General features: G+C 42.3%; 1 protein-coding gene and 1 long non-coding RNA gene across 2 annotated transcripts in view; both read right to left on the reverse strand.

Annotated features, from left to right (window-relative positions):
- Positions 1-327: 327 nt before the first annotated feature.
- On the reverse strand, positions 328-9,358 carry LOC147012688 (uncharacterized). The gene is made up of 3 exons (XR_015051415.1): positions 9,090-9,358; positions 8,751-8,937; positions 328-993 (listed from the first exon to the last, which is right to left on the reverse strand). It is a non-coding gene; the product is annotated as an uncharacterized LOC147012688 (long non-coding RNA).
- Positions 9,359-12,700: 3,342 nt separating this feature from the next.
- LOC147012689 (uncharacterized) overlaps positions 12,701-17,850 on the reverse strand; it is a 58,192-nt gene continuing 53,042 nt past the window's right edge. Inside the window, exons 27-28 of the mRNA XM_085855748.1 lie at positions 17,680-17,806; positions 12,701-17,188 (exon numbers count right to left, since the gene is read on the reverse strand). The gene's annotated coding sequence lies outside the window, so the exon portion shown is untranslated. The remainder of the gene's footprint in view (positions 17,189-17,679; positions 17,807-17,850) is intronic.

Consider the following 17,850-nt stretch of genomic DNA (forward strand, 5'->3'; position numbering starts at 1 on the left):
GCAGATCCATCAGCAGGACCATTTTCTACATTATTATTAGGATCAACATCTGCAGGCCCACTTCCATTTCCTGAAATGTAAAAAAAATAACCTGAGAAAGTTGGACACACTCGGAAAATGCCCATTGCTGGATGTGGCCTTGAGGTGCTCTACTGGGCCAACCCACACAAGTTCATAGAAATTACTAGGCTCTTTCAAAATGTATTTTAAGTTCTTTATCCTAAAACTGTAGGCTCATGGTATGTAACGAAAAAGAAATACACAGTATTTCCGTGGTAAATGGCCTATTTTTGCTACTTCATAGATTGTTTTAACACCTGATTCATCTTAGACGATTGACCAGTTCCATCATTTGCCAAGTGCTAAAGTGGGTGAACCCACAACACCAAAACTAGCCACTGTTTCTCAAAAAGTAATCATTGAATGTAACACTTACCATCTTCTGATGAAGTACCATCCTCTTCTGATTCATTTGGGCGAAATTCTGGGTCCTTGTCATCATCTACTTCGTAATTGTCACCAATCATAGCCTCCACTTCAGCATCTGATAGCTACCTGGCAGTCATGTTTACATGGAATCATGGGAAAAATGTAGGATGGCCCACTTTGGTTCTGGCAAGTCAGATGCACGTCACCAGAGTCAGAGAGGTTTTCTGCTTCGAAAATTAACATAATTTATGAGATGGGGTTGGTCCATTTTGGCACAGAAAGGGCTCAGTTCTGTGTACCTCCTGACATGTATAACTCAATTTTGCAAAAATTGTGGGATGGTTCTTAGGTACTCATATGTACATGAATATGCATCCATGAATGATGTGCAAACATGTAAGAAAATACATACACAGACAACATCTTTTAAGTGCTGGCTTTTCTCAACCAGATTCTGTGATTCATCAAGAAGTTTCGTTCGCTGCATCACCTCCATTTCCAGCTCTTTCAAACGCAGTGCACTTTCCAGATTGTGTATTTTATGCTTCAAGTCAAAGGACTCCCCTGCATATCACCAGACAAAACAGAAACATTGTGATGATGTTCAAACCCAGAGTTTTTTCTTGATTATAACATCAATCGATAAACCACAATGCAAACAAAACAGTCGCCTGCGAAAGTATTCTACCCTCTTCGAAGTTTTCACATTTTGATGCCACTTGTGCTTATTAGTCTCCTACCAGTTTCACCAGAGGGGACTATAGGTTTGCTCTGTCCATCCGTCAGTCCATCCCACCTGTTGTTTCCTGACTTTTTTTTCCCCCATACCTTTCAACATATTCAACTGAAACTTGGTTAAGGGCTTTATTATGATAAATTACACAACAAATTTGAGTTTCAGGGTGTTTGGTCAGTTTTTCCCAAATGTATGCCCTTTGTAAACTTCGAAAATATCACATATTATACATGGGTCCACTGACCCAACATGTTCAAGTCACGACTTTGACTGGGACACTCAATAACTTTTATTTTCTCCTAATTCATCCACTTCAGTGTGGTTTTAGCTTCGTGCTTCGGATCATTGTTCTGCTGAAATGTGAATCTCCGACTCAGTTTGAGATTCATAGCTGACTCAAGCAGGTTTACATCAAAGATTCTCTTGTACTTAACATCAGCCATTGTCCCTTCTATCCTGAGAAGCTTGCTGACACTTGGCGAAACAGAACGGCACTCAGGAGAGAGCATATCTCTGCCAGGTTGAACAGATTACATTTTGCATCCCACTGATGGTTCGGATCTGAATCAGATCCATAACCGTAATTGAACCGGCTTGTTCTCGTCACCGAATAAACTCATCTACTCAGTTTTGTCATGACTCGTTCACAACTTTTTGAGATATCATGCCATATATAGTTTTTGACCTCATCTCTCATTGGTGAAGAATCAGTGAAAAATTTCTCGTATCTGGATGCGAATTTTAATCTTCACTAAAATTGAATCGATTCGTCCTTGTCACACACCCAACCTGTCCACAAACTTTCTGCGGAATCCATCCATAACCTTTTCAGATATTGTGCTGTATATGGTTTTTGGCCCTATTTTTCAATGGTGAAGAATCACTGAAAAAAATTCTCTCCTCCGGATCCGGATCTGGAACTTCACCAAAATTAAGCATTACTGTTCTTGGCCGGTCACCTCCATACACAATTTTTTTTCGAACGATAACTTGAAAACCGTGGCCAAAAATCATGTGACAAACAAACAGACTAACATAACGTAATTTGGAAAAATATTTTTTCATCAAACAGACAGGACACACAGGGGTGAAAAAATAACCTCCATCCACCTTGGATGGCAGAGGTAACAAATATGAAAGGACTTGAGTGGCATGATAATTCACATCTGAAATCCGTGGAAACAAACTATCTGAAGCCATTATTTGTACTGTGAGAAGAGATTAGAAGAAGACAGTCATGCGGAAACTCACCTTAAATAACTTGTCGTTTGCAAGGCTTGATAAATTTTACATCAGTCTCTCTTTTTTTAAACCGTATAGGTTTTACTGATATCATGCCCTCTGACTTTTCTGATCATTTTTTGATTAAAATGCATCTTTCTTTTCCTTGTCCTCAGAAGAATCCTTCTCATTGGTCCCACCACTGTCCCATTGGTTGTCCCACCACTGACGTAAACAAAAGAAGTCCTGATCCATTGCGATGTAATGTGCCCAAAAGGTCTTAAAAGAAGAAACAAAGAACTTGTTTTGAAGGAGTGCTGTATTGAACTTCCGAGATGGACTCACCACCTTAACAAATGGCAATTGAAACCACATTACAATGACATGGTGATCAGAAAACCCAGATGGGAGAATATAAGTGTTTAAGACGAGGTTAAGGAAGTGATCGGAAACATAGAATTTATCAAGTTGAGCTAGGGACACTAAATTGTTTGAGCAGCGACACCAAGTAGATTGTTGCTGCATCAGATGTTGCAATCTCCAAATGTCAGTCAACTTGGCTCTTGAGATGGAGTGAACAAGAGATCTCGTGCTGGCAACATGCGGTTCAGCTACATTCCTATCAAGGGAGGGATTTCATGTGCAATTAAAATCTCCTCCAAGACATAGGAAGTGGTCAGGAGGAACACTAGCAAGATACGAATCAAGACGGCCAAAGAAGGAAGATCTTTCAGCATTTGTACTTGGTGCGTACACATTGACTATTGTAAAAGGGTGTTTATGAATGGAGAAGGTCAGGGAAGCTAAATATCCCTTCAGAATTTCTATAAAAGAAACTACAGTGAAAGGACGAGTTTGCCGAAAAAAGATAGCTATCCCAGCAATCGGACTTGAAAGACTACTGAAAACCCAACGTCCTTTAACAAACAATTCCCACTCAGTTGAAGAATCATCATTGGAGTTTCTTGTAGGAGGAAGATATCAACCTTGTTACACTCAACTAGCTGTTTAACTTGCCCTTTACGAAGAGATGTGCAACCACCATTGATATTTCGGCGAGCAATGGATAGTTTCACCTACTGTATAAGGAGTCGCCAGCAAATAATAGATCAGCCATGATCTTTAAGTTCATTCCGAGCGTAACTCAGAAATTTTCTGAACTGGTGACGTTGAGGGTCTGTAATGTTATATCTATCAGGTCGAGAAATCATTATTCGAGCCACTTGAATAAAATCTTCTAGAACCGGAAAATGGTCTTTAATTTTGACCCCCTTTTTCCGAAAACTTTTGTGCAAGAAAGCATGAACGGCATTCGGAGAAAATGAGGAATCAACCTCAGGGTTTTGAGAAAGCATATCGCCGCTAACATCACTTAAAGACGAGACAACAGAGGATGTCCCATCAGACTCACATCCCATGCTATCTACCGCAAGGCCCTGCTGTTTTTCAGCAGCAATTTGATCAGGTACCGCAGGTGCACCCACCTCTATGTTACAATCAATTTGTACATCCGGTGTATCGATTTTAATTCCAGCAACTGCACATGGGGGGGGGGGAGGAGTTCATCAATTTCACAAGAGATCTCAGGTTCATTGGGCACACTGGGAACAACAGTTTCACGTGTACTAACAACGAGGGTACAAGGCTGCTCGGAAGATGAGTCCGTGGGAATGGGTTCAGGTAATTTTTTAACAGGTGCTGTGACAGCTTGCACATAAGGAGACCTTTTAGGTTCCACCAGACTCTTTATTTTATTATCAAATTCACGCTTCTGTGCTTTATTCCGGGTAACAATGGTGAAACCAGCATCAGCATCACTAATCTTTGCTGGATGGGAATGTTGTGAAGGAAGGGATTGCTGTCCTTCAGGTAGCACAGTGTTCTCATTTGACGCTGAATTAGTCAAATATTAGACGCAGGGGATTACCTGGGCAATCCTTTCGCAGATGTCCATACTGATTACAGGCGTAACATGTTAACACCTGTGTTGTTGCATACATTTGATTGCAATTATCATGTTTAATTGTGAAACTGACGTCAAGATCACGATGGTTCTCGTTCAAAACCATGAAGAGTTGACGTCTGAAGGAATAAACGTGTTTAAAACGATCATCGTGGCACCGTAAGGGAACCATTGAAATGCGAGACACGACTGTACCAAAAGGGCGAAGTGAAAATTCTATTTTTTCATTCTCCAGGGAGGGTGGAGTATCTATATATTAATACTGAAGGACCAATTTTGTGCTCCTCCTAGCGGTCGCGTCACGTTTTTCTCGGTACCGTGACCTGAGAAGTTTTGACATGGTGTTTGTACGTCAAAGTAGACACGTGCACAAATCAGGGGACTTCTTCACAAGGAGTAGTGTACACCAAAAATGTCGTGTACAAGGACGTTTTGTAGGCCTCATTAGGTAAGGCCATGGAGTACATCGACTGGGATCCGGCTCTTACAAGAGCCGCCACTGGTTGTCATATTGGGCTCATGGAACGGAATCCGTCTGTGACGGGGTTTCGGCTCGTTGGAAATAATAACCTTTACTGACGGAGAATCGAGCGGAGAAACTGGAATGAAAATGGAGGGCTTAACGGATCAGCCCGATTCCACAACACTCACCACCATACTTTCTTGTAAAACAAAAACAACTTTCTTGTCCATACTCGATGCTGTGAGGACATTCACAGCACCGATAATTCCACTGATGGCAATAATAACTTTGACTGCCACGTGGGCAGGAGGGATGCACGTGAGGCCATGCTTCTGACTTAATGAGCTGAATACGGTGCCACGAGAACGAACGCTTATCATGCCGGCAGTGCGAAAAAATAGCAATGGTAGAGGGAAGCGTAAATCACTGAAAACATGTCAAGGCACGTTAAATGAAGCAATATATAAACAGGCAGAAGCAATGGGAAGCAAATAGTTCACTCACGATCATCTCTCTCTGTCTCTCCTTCAACTCGATGAAGGGAAGAATAACACAGGGGGAGAAGTTTAATCATGAAAGGAATGATACATGAAAAATAATGATATGAACCGAACAAACTCGGGGGTTGGGGGGTGAGAACGATGCGAAAGGGGGGTAAAACAAAGATGCGAAAGAGGGTAACAACCAACAGCAATGGCAGCTCCAAGCTCACCAAAACCACACAGCCGCCATGACGCCACACCCACCAGCTCACAGACTGCCAGTAGGGTGTGTGTGTGTGTGTGTGTGTGTGTGTGTGTGTGTGTGTGTGTGTGTGTGTGTGTGTGTGTGTGTGTGAGAGAGAGAGAGAGAGAGAGAGAGAGAGAGAGAGAGAGAGAGAGAGAGAGAGAGAGAGAGAGAGAGAGAGAGAGAGAGAGAGAGAGAGAGAGAGAGAGAGAGAGAGAGAGAGAGAGAGAGAGAGAGAGAGAGAGAGAGAGAGAGGAGAGAGAGAGAGAGAGAGAGAGAGAGAGAGAGAGAGAGAGAGAGAGAGAGAGAGAGAGAGAGAGATTTGGTTCCTCTTTATTTCCAGGAATCATTGTGCACAAGGAAATCATAAACCAAAGGCAAACATTGTACAAGGTTGAAATGAGGAAAGAGGGACTACATAAACAAGGCAAATCATAAATTAACTCTGAAGACACCATCAAAAAGTTTACATAATGATTCCTTCACACACCACTACTGTGAAAACAACGTAAAATCACTGAGTTGAAATTCAAAGTGCAAACGTGATGTGACAAAGGCTTTAAAAAGATGAACTACATCATCAACAGTACGTTTTTCCATTGAGTTAAAAGGGATAAAACCTTGAAAGTGAAGTGAAAGTGAAGGAAAGGGTTGTTGGAGCGAAGGTGTGGAGTCCAGCTGTGGAGTCCATTTTAACTTGGACTGCTTGAAATATTGTAGAATTACAGAGAAAATTCTCCCAATGACTCGAATGCACTGAATTTCAGTGGCCACAGTGACCTCGGCAGCTGGTTTCCATTTATAAAGGAAAAGGAATTCTAAAATGTTTAACTTTGGTGTATCCAACATCAATAAAATTTTGCATAAAATTGCGATCACCACAAACCCCTTTAAAAAGAGGGTTGAGAAAAATGGGCTCGTTTAAAAACATTTTGAGAGAGAGCTCCCGTCATCACGGCGGATGGTGACTGCCTGCCACGCCTCCAGCATGCTTCTATAGAACAGGGGCACTGATGTGATGTCAACTTTCTTGGTGTCAATGAGAAAGAGTTCCTGATCATAGCCAAGTTTCCCTGCCTGCCGAAGCAGTCAGTGAGCGAAGGCTTTCCAAGAAACATTCCTGTATAACAGCCTGCGCAACAAAATGAGGCGAAAAGCCATCACTTTGCTGGTAACGACAACCAGCCCCTGTCCTCCTTCGGCAATAGGCAGGCTTAGCACACCAGGCCAGTGCTTCCCCCCCCCCCAAAAAGTCAACAAAAATGGTTTGTTGTTTTTTAAGAATGAAATCTGGGGGTTGTCGTGCCGTAAAAACATGCCAAAGCATTGACGCTGCAAGGTTATTAATAACAAGGGTTTGCCCCCGATATGAGATTTAACTAAGTGGTCCCTTCCATTTTAGTAACCGTCTCTGTTTTATTTATTTAAAATTCCCAGTTTTTTAAAACGAAATTTTGAGTGCCAAAGAAGACACCGAGAGAAAAAAATTCCATCCCATGCCCATTCAAGTTGCTTGGGCAGGGTCGGAAGAGTGGCACCATTTTGTGGACCAAGATAGAGAGCTTTGCTCTTTTTCCAGTTTACTTTGGTGGAGCTTGCCAAACTGAATTCATGGACACAGTGGACCAAGGCAGACACATCCTCATCTGAATGGATAACTGCACAAAGATCATCCGCAAAGGCAATTACTTCAACTGGGTTCACCATTGGTTGGGGAAGAAAACCATGAAGATGTTCCAACAACCGAATGAGCAAAGGCTCAATTACTAGGGAATAGAGAAGGCCAGACAAAGGGCAGTCTTGATGAATGCCTCTACTCGCTGGGAAAGGCTGACATAAAATATTATTAACTTTAAGTTCACTAAAAATGTTGTTATGCAGGAGCTGTATGTAAGAGATAAAAGTTCCCCCAAAACCAAACCCACGTAAAACAGAAAAAAGATAGAGGTGATCAACAGTGTCAAAGGCTTTTTCCCAGTCTCGAAAAACCAAACCAACATTTTTTTCCTCAAGAGTGCAGATATCAATCATGTCACGCACAATAAAAACATTGTCGTGTATTGTTCTTTTTGGAACACAATAGGATTGATCAGGGTGTATAATTTCCCCAATCACGTGTCTGAGGCGGTTGGTAGAAGCCTTTAAGAAAATTTTATAATCCGTGCAAAGCAATGACAGGACACCAGTTGCACGGTTGCTGAAGGTCACCTTTTTTGGGACAAGGGCGAGGACAGCCCTGTGACAGCTTAATGGCAACAGATTCAATCGTAGACCATCAATCAGAGCTTCATGTAACTCTGGTCCCAGAAGGTCCCAAAAGGTTTTATAAAGTTCTTCAGGCATTCCATCTAGTCCAGAGGCTTTGGCTGTTGGTAGAGTATGTAGGGCAGCCTGAAGTTCCTCCAAAGTTATTTCCTTGTCTAGTTATAGACGTGCAGATTCTGATAAGGTGGGTAGGGAAGATGTCAGGGATTCCACAATCTCATTATCAGTGCTCTTGGCTTGGTAGAGTTCAGAGAAGTAATCCTTGAGTGAAACTGATGTCTTTTTGGCAGTGCGTTATTCTTCCTTCCTTCATCTTTAGTGAGGCTATCTGCTGACTTGTATTTTTCCAAACTTCCAGTCTGAAGAAGAACTTGGAGGAAGTATCCAAGTGATACAGATTTTCCATTCGGAGAAGGATCAGAGCTCCTCTGGCCTGCTTTGCACAGAACCCAACAAGAAGGGCTTTTTTCGTTGCCAGCAAAAAGTTGGTCCTTTCGGTGTTAGATGCGGAGAGGTTACATTGCAAAGATAGTATTTCTCTGGCACCCAGGGATTGAAGGGCAGAGTTTGATAAGTTTGTTGTGTTTGTAACTTTGATAAGTTAAGTAAGTTTGATAAGTTTGTAACTCACGTCGAGTTTGATAAGCTCCGTATTGCTGGCAGAAGGATCTTATCTGTGCTTTGGCATTGTCCCACCATTGCATAAGACGGGGAAAGGAGGGTTTACGTTGGAGTAAGGTTCTCCAAAAAACAGAAAAGGCATCAAGGAACAAATGACTCTTGAGGAGGCTTACATTAAAAGTCCAGCAGGCAGCACCTCGGTTACGAATTGGTAGGTGAATGCAAAGTATGACCATATAATGTTCTGAGAAACCACTGGGGACAGACAATACCAGTGTGGGTCACAATATTAAAAAATATCATTATTAATATAAAAACGGTCTCACCTTGCGAGGGACAGACAGCCATCAAAACGACACCACGTGTATTGTCGTGTTGATGGATTACAAGTCCTCCAAATGTCAATAATGGAGAACGTTGTCAAAGTCCGAGCGAGGGGCGTAATGCTCGCTGGGTGATGCTCTTTCCCATTGCGATCAATAGAAGAATCCATCGTGCAATTAAAATCCCCTCCTAAACAAACAAATCCATTAAAATAGAAGTGTGTGAGGGATGTTTCTAACTGCGTAAAAAAACAACTTCGATTCGTACTGTCACTAGGTGCAAAGACATTCAGTATTGTGTGTATAAAACCATTAAGAGTAAAGCTGAGTGAGATTAAATACCTTTAATAATTTCATTAAAATCAATAATGAGATTACAGAGAGAGGGATGTACAAAGATCTCTGGGACAAAGCCCCCCAGCTCTGGGACACTCTAAGCTGCTGAAGAACCACCTTCCTTTCATCATTCTCTCCCATTCGCTCATCCAGGAGGAGCCACATCTGGTTTCCTGTAAGAGTAAAAATTCAATGTGGTTCTTCAATACAAGCTCCTTAACTTCAGCTTTGTGTAAATTTGAACGTCCTCTATTAATGTTTAAAGTAGCAATCGAGAAAGCCATAGTGTGGAATTTCGAAAAAGACATTGGTCAATTGGTCGGGTTATGGATGCAGTAGTTTCCTTGCTTTCTTAACCCACTTCGTCAGACGAAATATTTGTGGCTCAGTCATGCCAAACTGCTCAAACGGAAGGAGCAGCCGCTTTGCAGAGGTAATAAAACTGTGCATGTCCGGAAGGGAATCTTGAATTTGAACATGTCTCTTATGGAAGGTGTGCTGTAAAAACTTTATGATCTCCAAGGGGGGGGGGGTGGGGCACAGTCGAAACACCCCCTGGTTCCTGAAATCAGCCTGGATCGTTCCAGACTTCGCTACTATCACTACGCTTTTGGTACAGAGAGGGACCAACATAGGTTCACTTTCAATGTCCATGACATCAGCAACCACTGAGGTGGTTACAACTACTTCTTGGGGCACAACACCGCCGTCTTGTTCATGCTCGTGCTCATCCCGTACATGATCAGGAGCACTGTCAACATCCACCGGAGCGAGAACTGCAAATTTGTTTTCTGTTTCCAAAGCAGCGAGCGAGCTGGCTATAACTACATGAGAGCCGTGTAGTTTGCTCGATGGCGCTAGCCTTTTAGAAACGCTCACCATTACATCATGACCATTGATGTGAGGACATTTGTTTCTTCGGCAGTGAACGGTGAACAAAACCCTCGTCGTCTACTTGAGATTCCTTAATTTCTGCACTTGCTTCCAAGGGCTGATTATGGGAGGTGTCTGCACGTTCCACCACTCTAGATGTACCACCAGTGCTTGGCTTGGGTGCTGCAGCTCTAAGTGCATCATTAGTGCTTGTTCTGGGCTCCTGGCATTGAGATTCCTCATTAGGTTCCACATGTTGAGATTCACTTCGAGGAACGTTTGGTTTCGGACATGCATTCTTTAAATGTCCATGCTCGCCACAAATAAAGCATGACATTACCTCAGTGGCGATATAAACTTGGTAGCTACGATCTTTATATTTAAGAGTTACAGCAGTACTAAGTGACCGTGCACCATTCTTCAAAACAATACAACAGTGACGGAACGACATAATGTGTCGAACCGAAATGCCACAACGCAAACGTAATGGGATCATGGAAAGCCATGACACAATCATCCCAAAATTACTGAAAGCAGAGATAATCTTGCTTTTAAAGAAAGGTGGAATATTTGATATAATAATTTTAACAGCAGGTGTGTCCAAAGGTCTTACAGAAACAAAAAGATCCGGAGGGATAGACAAGCCAGTTTCAACTGTCTGAGCAACATATCGTTTTTCAGACAAACATAGCACAACACATTGATTCATCCTCGACGCTGCGAGAATGTGTTCGAGCCCAATGAGCTCTCCGAAACCCATTACGACATCATCAACACTGACTCCGTCCGGTGGATAAACGATGACCCCGTTCTTTGGAGAAAGTGCCTCATACACATGATGATACAAACGTACGTTTGCCATAGTGTAAAACAATGCAAAGTAAATTGAAGGATCAAGAAACCAAAAGCAAACCTGCCACAAGCAAAACTAGCAAGTGGAGGGAAACAAAAGATTAATATGAACGAAGTATTTAGTGAAGAAAAAGGGTAAACGTAGAAACACAGCAAGTAGAAAAGCAGGCCCAAAAACCAGAAAGTCATGAAGAGGCCTGTGAAACATGTAAGCGCTCTCTTTCTCTCTCAAACACAGGGGAAAACTTCACAATCACATACAAGGACACAAGGGGAGCAAAAAGGGGATGGGAAAAACACCAACGCGACACAGCACTCACAGCTTCACTCACAGAGCCGCCTGATGCCACACCCACGTACAACTCACCAACAACTAGCAGGGGGGGAGAGAGAGAGAAAAAGAGAGAGAGAAAGAGAGAGAAAGAGAGAGAAAGAGAGAGAAAGAGAGAGAAAGAGAGAGAAAGGGAGAGAGAAAGGGAGAGAGAAAGGGAGAGAGAAAGGGAGAGAGAAAGGGAGAGAGAAAGGGAGAGAGAAAGGGAGAAAAAGAGAAAAAGAGAGAAAGAGACAAAGAGAAAAAGAAAGAGAAAAAGAAAAAGAGAGAGAGAGAGAGAGAGAGAGAGAGAGAGAGAGAGAGAGAGAGAGAGAGAGAGAGAGAGAGAGAGAGAGAGAGAGAGAGAGAGAGAGAGAGAGAGAGAGAGAGAGAGAGAATAAAGTGAGAAAGAGAAAAAAGATAAGAGAAAGAGAAAAAAGAAAAGAGAAAGAGAGCAAATAAGACCTGTCGCTTCAATAAGAAAAGAGGAAATAAGACCAAAGCTGACCTTGCTTTGATATTTAACCCCCCGGGGATCTTTGACTGGTCGAGGGTTAAACATGACCATCACCGCCGTGCCTCAACACAGAGCGCCATTTCCTGTGTGTTTTTTATTTAACGGCGATGGCCCCGCTTCACACAGGAGCGACAAAGGTTTCATCGGCTTGAGCTATGTCTTACTCAACCAGATTGCAAGGACAACCGACTGAAGTACAACACAATGACTGGGAGATCGTAGGCACAGCAAGACAGAATGCAGTCATTGCTGCAGTGTGTTGCTGCTGGTCTTGTTTCTTCTTGAGGAGTTTCAGTTGCACTGGAAGAAATCATTGCTGCTGTGTTTGCTTCTCAGCTTGCTTTTTGATGTTGGGGAGTTTCTGCTGCTCTGGATTTTTGTTATTCCTTGTGTTTTTTCTTGTTTTCCTCCTTCGGTCTTCCTTCTTTATCTTCCTCTTCTTCTGTCTTTCTTCTTCTTGTATCTTCCTTCTTCCATCTGCCTCTCCTTCATCCTTTCTAATTGGTCACCTTTTTTTTCATTGCTCTTCTTCTATCTTCCCTCTTCTGTGTTCCTCTTTCTGGCATTCTAGTCCTGGGGCTGATTCCAAAATTTTGAGTTTTGCTGCACCCCCCTGCCAACATAGGTTTGATGGTTTTTTCATGTTATATCGTCTATAGACATCTGATTTCAAAACATTGCCCCTTTCAAAAAGTGTCCAGATGACCCATTGTAAGCCATTTCATATCGTGATACGTTTTGGCAAAACCTGACATTTTTTGCAGTATTGAGTATTGGAGCATTCGTATAGTACAATATTGTTGGCTTCAGGAAGCATTTTGTATTGTGCTGAGGCATTGTAACTTTACTAAACCTGCATGTACATTTATCGAAACCCTGAAAAACATGTTTATTACTGAATAATACACATATTACCCCTATTTTACATGGGGGGGGGGGGGGGCGGGGGCATATTTGTTTTCTGCCTATACCGTCGCGACGGTAAGAGGTATGACTTTGAAACTTGGTGACGTTTATCCTATGTCATTTCTAAAAACGTGTACCAAATTTGTGAGCAATGTGTCTAAGTGGGGGGGGGGGGGGAGGGATTCTTACTCTAAAACTTACCGACTAAAAACACGGAATTTCGCCAAAATTAATTGTTCTTGACGTCAGAATTAGCTCATTGTTGAGGCAAAATTTTAAATGAGTTCATTTTTATGAAATAAACATGTGGCAGTAGCAACTGGCCAAGTTTCAGGTTTCGAGCACGTTCCCATGTCATTTCAGACCCCGTGTAAAATAAGGTTATAAGACCTATCGACTAAGCAAAATCTTACTTACCTGATAAGAAAAACTGGATCCATATGAATTGTTCAATGTCCTATTCGTCATCTGTCTCATCGTCGGATTCCAGTGGATCAACGATAGTTTCTTTGGAATTCCCGCACTGGTCAGGCTTACATCTGCATGCTCTGGTGCAACTTCGTTGATTCTGTCTACAGGAGCACCTCCGGTCAGCACAACGCAGACACCGGCAGCTAACACATTCCATGACAGACGTCGGGACAGGAGAAACATCTAACCATTTGATGGTGATCTCGTTCCTGGCTATATCCCAGCCATGACCATGTGGAGTGGGTACATGTGGGCAGTTCTCGAGACATCTTCTCCAAATGGCAGCCTGGTAATTGGCACGACGCAGGTGGAACTCGGCTGCATTTTGACAGGGCGGAAGTCTGCATGGATCTGTGGTATGCGCGCCAAACATCTCATGCCTCAGTTCGTTGACTCTACTGTGCTGCTTGTTCCCATATAGGGCGCAGATGGCCTCTTCTCCTCTGGCGAGTTCTGCTACTGACAGACTGAAGGACTGCCCAATGCTGTTCATAGTGGCTCTAAATTCATTTTCGATCTTTAGAAGTTTGAGTCCTGACAGCTTTCCACGCCCAGTGAAGGCACTGGTCGAGTCACAGCCACTGAAGGCATGGTAACCTGGGAGAGCAGAGCAGATATCGCGTCCCAGGGTATGTGCCATAGCTGTAAGATCAAGGTGGCAGGTCCGCTGTTGTGTGCCGGTACGAAAGATGAGCTGCGAGCTAATACGATGGCAGACTGAAAGGGCAATGACTGCAACATCAATGTCTGGGGACTTGATGATCACAGCAGGAGCACCATGATCAGCCGCATGGGCTGCGTGAAGCAAAAGCCTGGTGTCTGCCTCTTCGTGTGTGCATCTCAGTTCAGCCACTTCTGCCTTCAGGACTTCTGTTAGTTGGTCATTGGCCTTCAACCTGAAGCACCTCTCTCCAACTGTCACGAACAGCGCTTGTTGGCCCAGCTGCGCAGCATACTCTGGCTTGGACCACTCATTCAAGAGGAATTCTGTCAGGGCACATTTGAAGGATCCACTCATCAGAAACTTGTTCAGCTGCTGGTCAATCTTCTGTGTTCCTGTGCGGATCTTGGTTTCGAGGCTCTCCATACCAGCATCGCTTCTCAGGTTGCGCTCCGCGATCTTAATGGATATATCAGGGTATGTGTCAACTACCCAGTCTTTGCGCGCACCAGCTGGATAACCAGATGTGATGGTGTTGAAGAGTGAAAAGGCCAGTTATGAGTATGTCATGTTTGGTGCTGTTTTTGTTGAATGGATGATGGCCATTGCGTCAAGCACCCAGGTAGCATCCGGGGGGATACTTGTCAACGGTTGCACATTGTCTTCTAGTGCTCTGAGCAATTTAGCCTTGACTGTCTTCACTGGACTTCCATCTGGCGTGGCGATTGAGAGTGGGAGCGGTCCAAGTGGGTAACTCAGAAGCTTCTCCATAGATAGTTCACGGCTTTGACCAATCACAAGGAGACGGCCAAGCATGTCTCTTGTTGACTTCAGGACGCTGGCATGCGATGTGTCATGCCCCAGTCTCTTCTTCTTCCTGGATGCGAACGTCTTCAGCTGCAGTTGTGGTGGAGTAGCATAGAAGTCTTTGGTTCCATCTTTCCCTAATCTGTCTGCTGCAAATGTCCTCAGTGATCCTACGCCTCTTTGACGAGCATCCAAAAGGTCTTGCTTTACATCTTCGGTTGCCACGTGTCCAGAAGCCAAATGGCACAGCTGCTCGTCAAATTGGAAAGGGTTTATCCAGTTCTCAATACATGCCGTGATTCTCTGCACCGAATGCAATTCAAACTGAATAAGCACCAGACACTATTTGCAACAGTCAACATCAAGAAATATACTATAATGCGAATTTCGATTATAGTTTATGATGTTAGTGACAAAACATCGTATTTTGTCATAATTTTAACAAAATTTTGATAATTTTCACACAATTTTTTACCATTTTCACACATTTTTTTTTATCATTTTCACACAATCTTTACATTATTTTCACACAATTTCTAGCGAAAATATCTCCTAAAACAAAATCAAACACCTGGATTTGTATTTAATGTGTCTATGTGCACTCTGAGCAAACCTATCTGCAATGTAATATGTCCACCCATCCCTAGCACAAAAAACATATTTTAGCGGTAAAGCGGTATACCTGGTATCAAAAATGCCCCCAAAAACTTCGAATGGACACTTTTTAGAAGGGGTAATGTTTTAAAATCATCACCTTATAGATCAATAAACAAGAAAAACACATAAAACCTATGTTGGCAGTGGAGTGCAGTAAACTTTCATTTTAGGCCCCTTCTGAGAATCAGCCCCAGGACTATTCTTCTTCTTGTATCTTCCTGTCCTTCTGCCTTTCTTCTTCCTGTATCATCCTGTCCTTCTGCCTTTCTTCTTCTTGTATCTTCCTTCTTCCATCTGCTTCTCCTTCATCCTTTCTAATTGGTCACCTTTTTTTTTCATTGCTCTTCTTCTATCTTCCCTCTTCTGTTTTCCTCTTTCTGGCTGTCTTCTTCTTGTATCTTCATGTCCTTCTGCTTTTCCTCTTCTTGTATCGTCCTTCTTTATGTTCCTGTCCTGCCTTTCTTATTATTGTATCTTCCTGTCCTGCCTTTCTTCTTCTAGTATCTTCCTTCTTCATCTTCCTGTCCTTCTGCCTTTATTCTTCTTCTTGTATCATCCTTCTTTATCTTCCTGTCCTGCCTTTCTTCTTCTTGTATCTTCCTTCTTTATTTTCCTGTCCTTCTGCCTTTCTTCTTCATGCATCTTCCTTCATTATCTTTATGTCCTGCCTTTTTTTTCTTCCTGTATCATCCTTCTTCCATCTGCTTGTCCTTCATCCTTTCTATTTTGTTACCTTTTTTTCATTGCTCTTCTTCTATCTTCCCTCTTCTGTTTTTCTCTTTCTGGCTGTCTTCTTCTTGTATCTTCCCTCTTTATCTTCCTGTCCTTTTGCTTTTCCTCTTCTTGTATCGTCCTTCTTTATCTTCCTGTCCTGCCTTTCTTCTTCTTGTATCTTCCTTCTTAATTTTCCTGTCCTTCTGCCTTTCTTCTTCTTGCATCTTCCTTCATTATCTTCCTGTCCTCCTGCCTTTCTTCTTCTTGTATCTTCCTTCTTTATTTTCCTGTCCTTCTGCCTTTCTTCTTCATGCATCTTCCTTCATTATCTTTATGTCCTGCCTTTTTTTTCTTCCTGTATCATCCTTCTTCCATCTGCCTGTCCTTCATCCTTTCTATTTTGTTACCTTTTTTTCATTGCTCTTCTTGTATCTTCCCTCTTCTGTTTTTTCTCTTTCTGACTGCCTTCTTCTTGTATCTTCCCTCTTTATCTTCCTGTCCTTCTGCTTTTCCTCTTCTTGTATCGTCCTTCTTTATCTTCCTGTCCTGCCTTTCTTATTCTTGTATCTTCCTCTTCTTCTGCCTTTCTTCTTCTTGTATCCTCCTTCTTCCATCTGCCTCTCCTTCATCCTTTCTAATTGGTCACCTTTTTTTTTCATTGCTCTTCTTCTATCTTCCCTCTTCTGTGTTCCTCTTTCTGGAATTCTTCTTCTTGTATCTTCCTGTCCTGCCTTTCTTCTTCGTGTATCATCCTGTCCTTCTGCCTTTCTTCTTCTTGCATCTTCCTTCTATATTTTCCTGTCCTGCCTTTTCTATGTTCTTTTCTATTTTCCTGCAACTTGCCAATTGTAATTTCCTTCTTTATTTTTCTGTCCTTCTGCCTTTCTTCTTCATGCATCTTCCTTCATTATATTTATGTCCTGCCTTTTTTTCTTCCTGTATCATCCTTCTTCCATCTGCCTCTCCTTCATCCTTTCTATTTTGTTACCTTTGTTTTCATTGCTCTTCTATCTTCCCTCTTCTGTTTTCCTCTTTCTGGCTGTCTTCTTCTTGTATCTTCCTTCTTTATCTTCCTGTCCTGCCTTTCTTCTTCTTGTATCATCTTCTATCTTCCTGTCCTGTCTTTCTTCTTCCTGTATCATCCTTCTTCCATCTGCCTCTCCTTCATCCTTTCTATTTTGTTACCTTTTCTTTCATTGTTCTTCTTCTATATTCCTTCTTCAGTTTTCCTCCTTCTGTCTTCCTCCTCATGTCTTCCTCCTTCTGTCTTCCTCCTCATGTCTTCCTCCTGGCTTTCTTCTCTTTCTTCTTTCCTCGTTCTGCCTTCTTCTTCAGCACTGTGGATTTCACATCACATTTTTCGATTACATTTTATCACAGTGTTTGACTTTTTTTTTAAATCCTTGCAGAGCTTCAGGATAGACAATGCTGTATGTTTTTCCATGTGTTGCCAAGAATCACCCTGAATCTCAACTCTCTGTCATCCCCTTCCCCCTCCCCTCCTACTGCTCACATCAGCGAAAGGGCATTCTCACATGAATCATTACATGTTTAATATCGTGTCACCACAATCACCGAGTTTGAAGTTGTCTGACTTGGAACTTCATAACTCATCAAGAGACTATCTCAGTATTCTGGTGTATTTTGTGTCAATGACAGCGAATAAATCATTTTTAACCACGTTTGGGAAAAATAAATTAATTTGTCGCCTCTAACTTGCCACGTGTGCATCAAAATCATAAATTTATAATTAATTTCATATTTGTATTTTCTTGTGTAAATATGAAGAATGAAGGATCACAGTCTTGCTTCAAGTAAATATGCTTACCGGTAGTTAGAAGAATCGCAAATTTCGAGAAATTTTCAGATTTCTCTCCAGATTTTGATACTTCCTTTGTCCACGAGATCCAATTCGGAAATCCGAGGACAGATTTCGATGATATTCTTTAATTAGTCTGTGACAGTCCATCGTGGAAAATGGCATCATACAATGTATAAA

This window comes from Eptatretus burgeri, chromosome 14 (assembly GCF_056783735.1).
Source record: "Eptatretus burgeri isolate ZD-2024b chromosome 14, Ebu_testis_v1, whole genome shotgun sequence".
NCBI classification, from domain to species: Eukaryota; Metazoa; Chordata; class Myxini; order Myxiniformes; family Myxinidae; genus Eptatretus; species Eptatretus burgeri.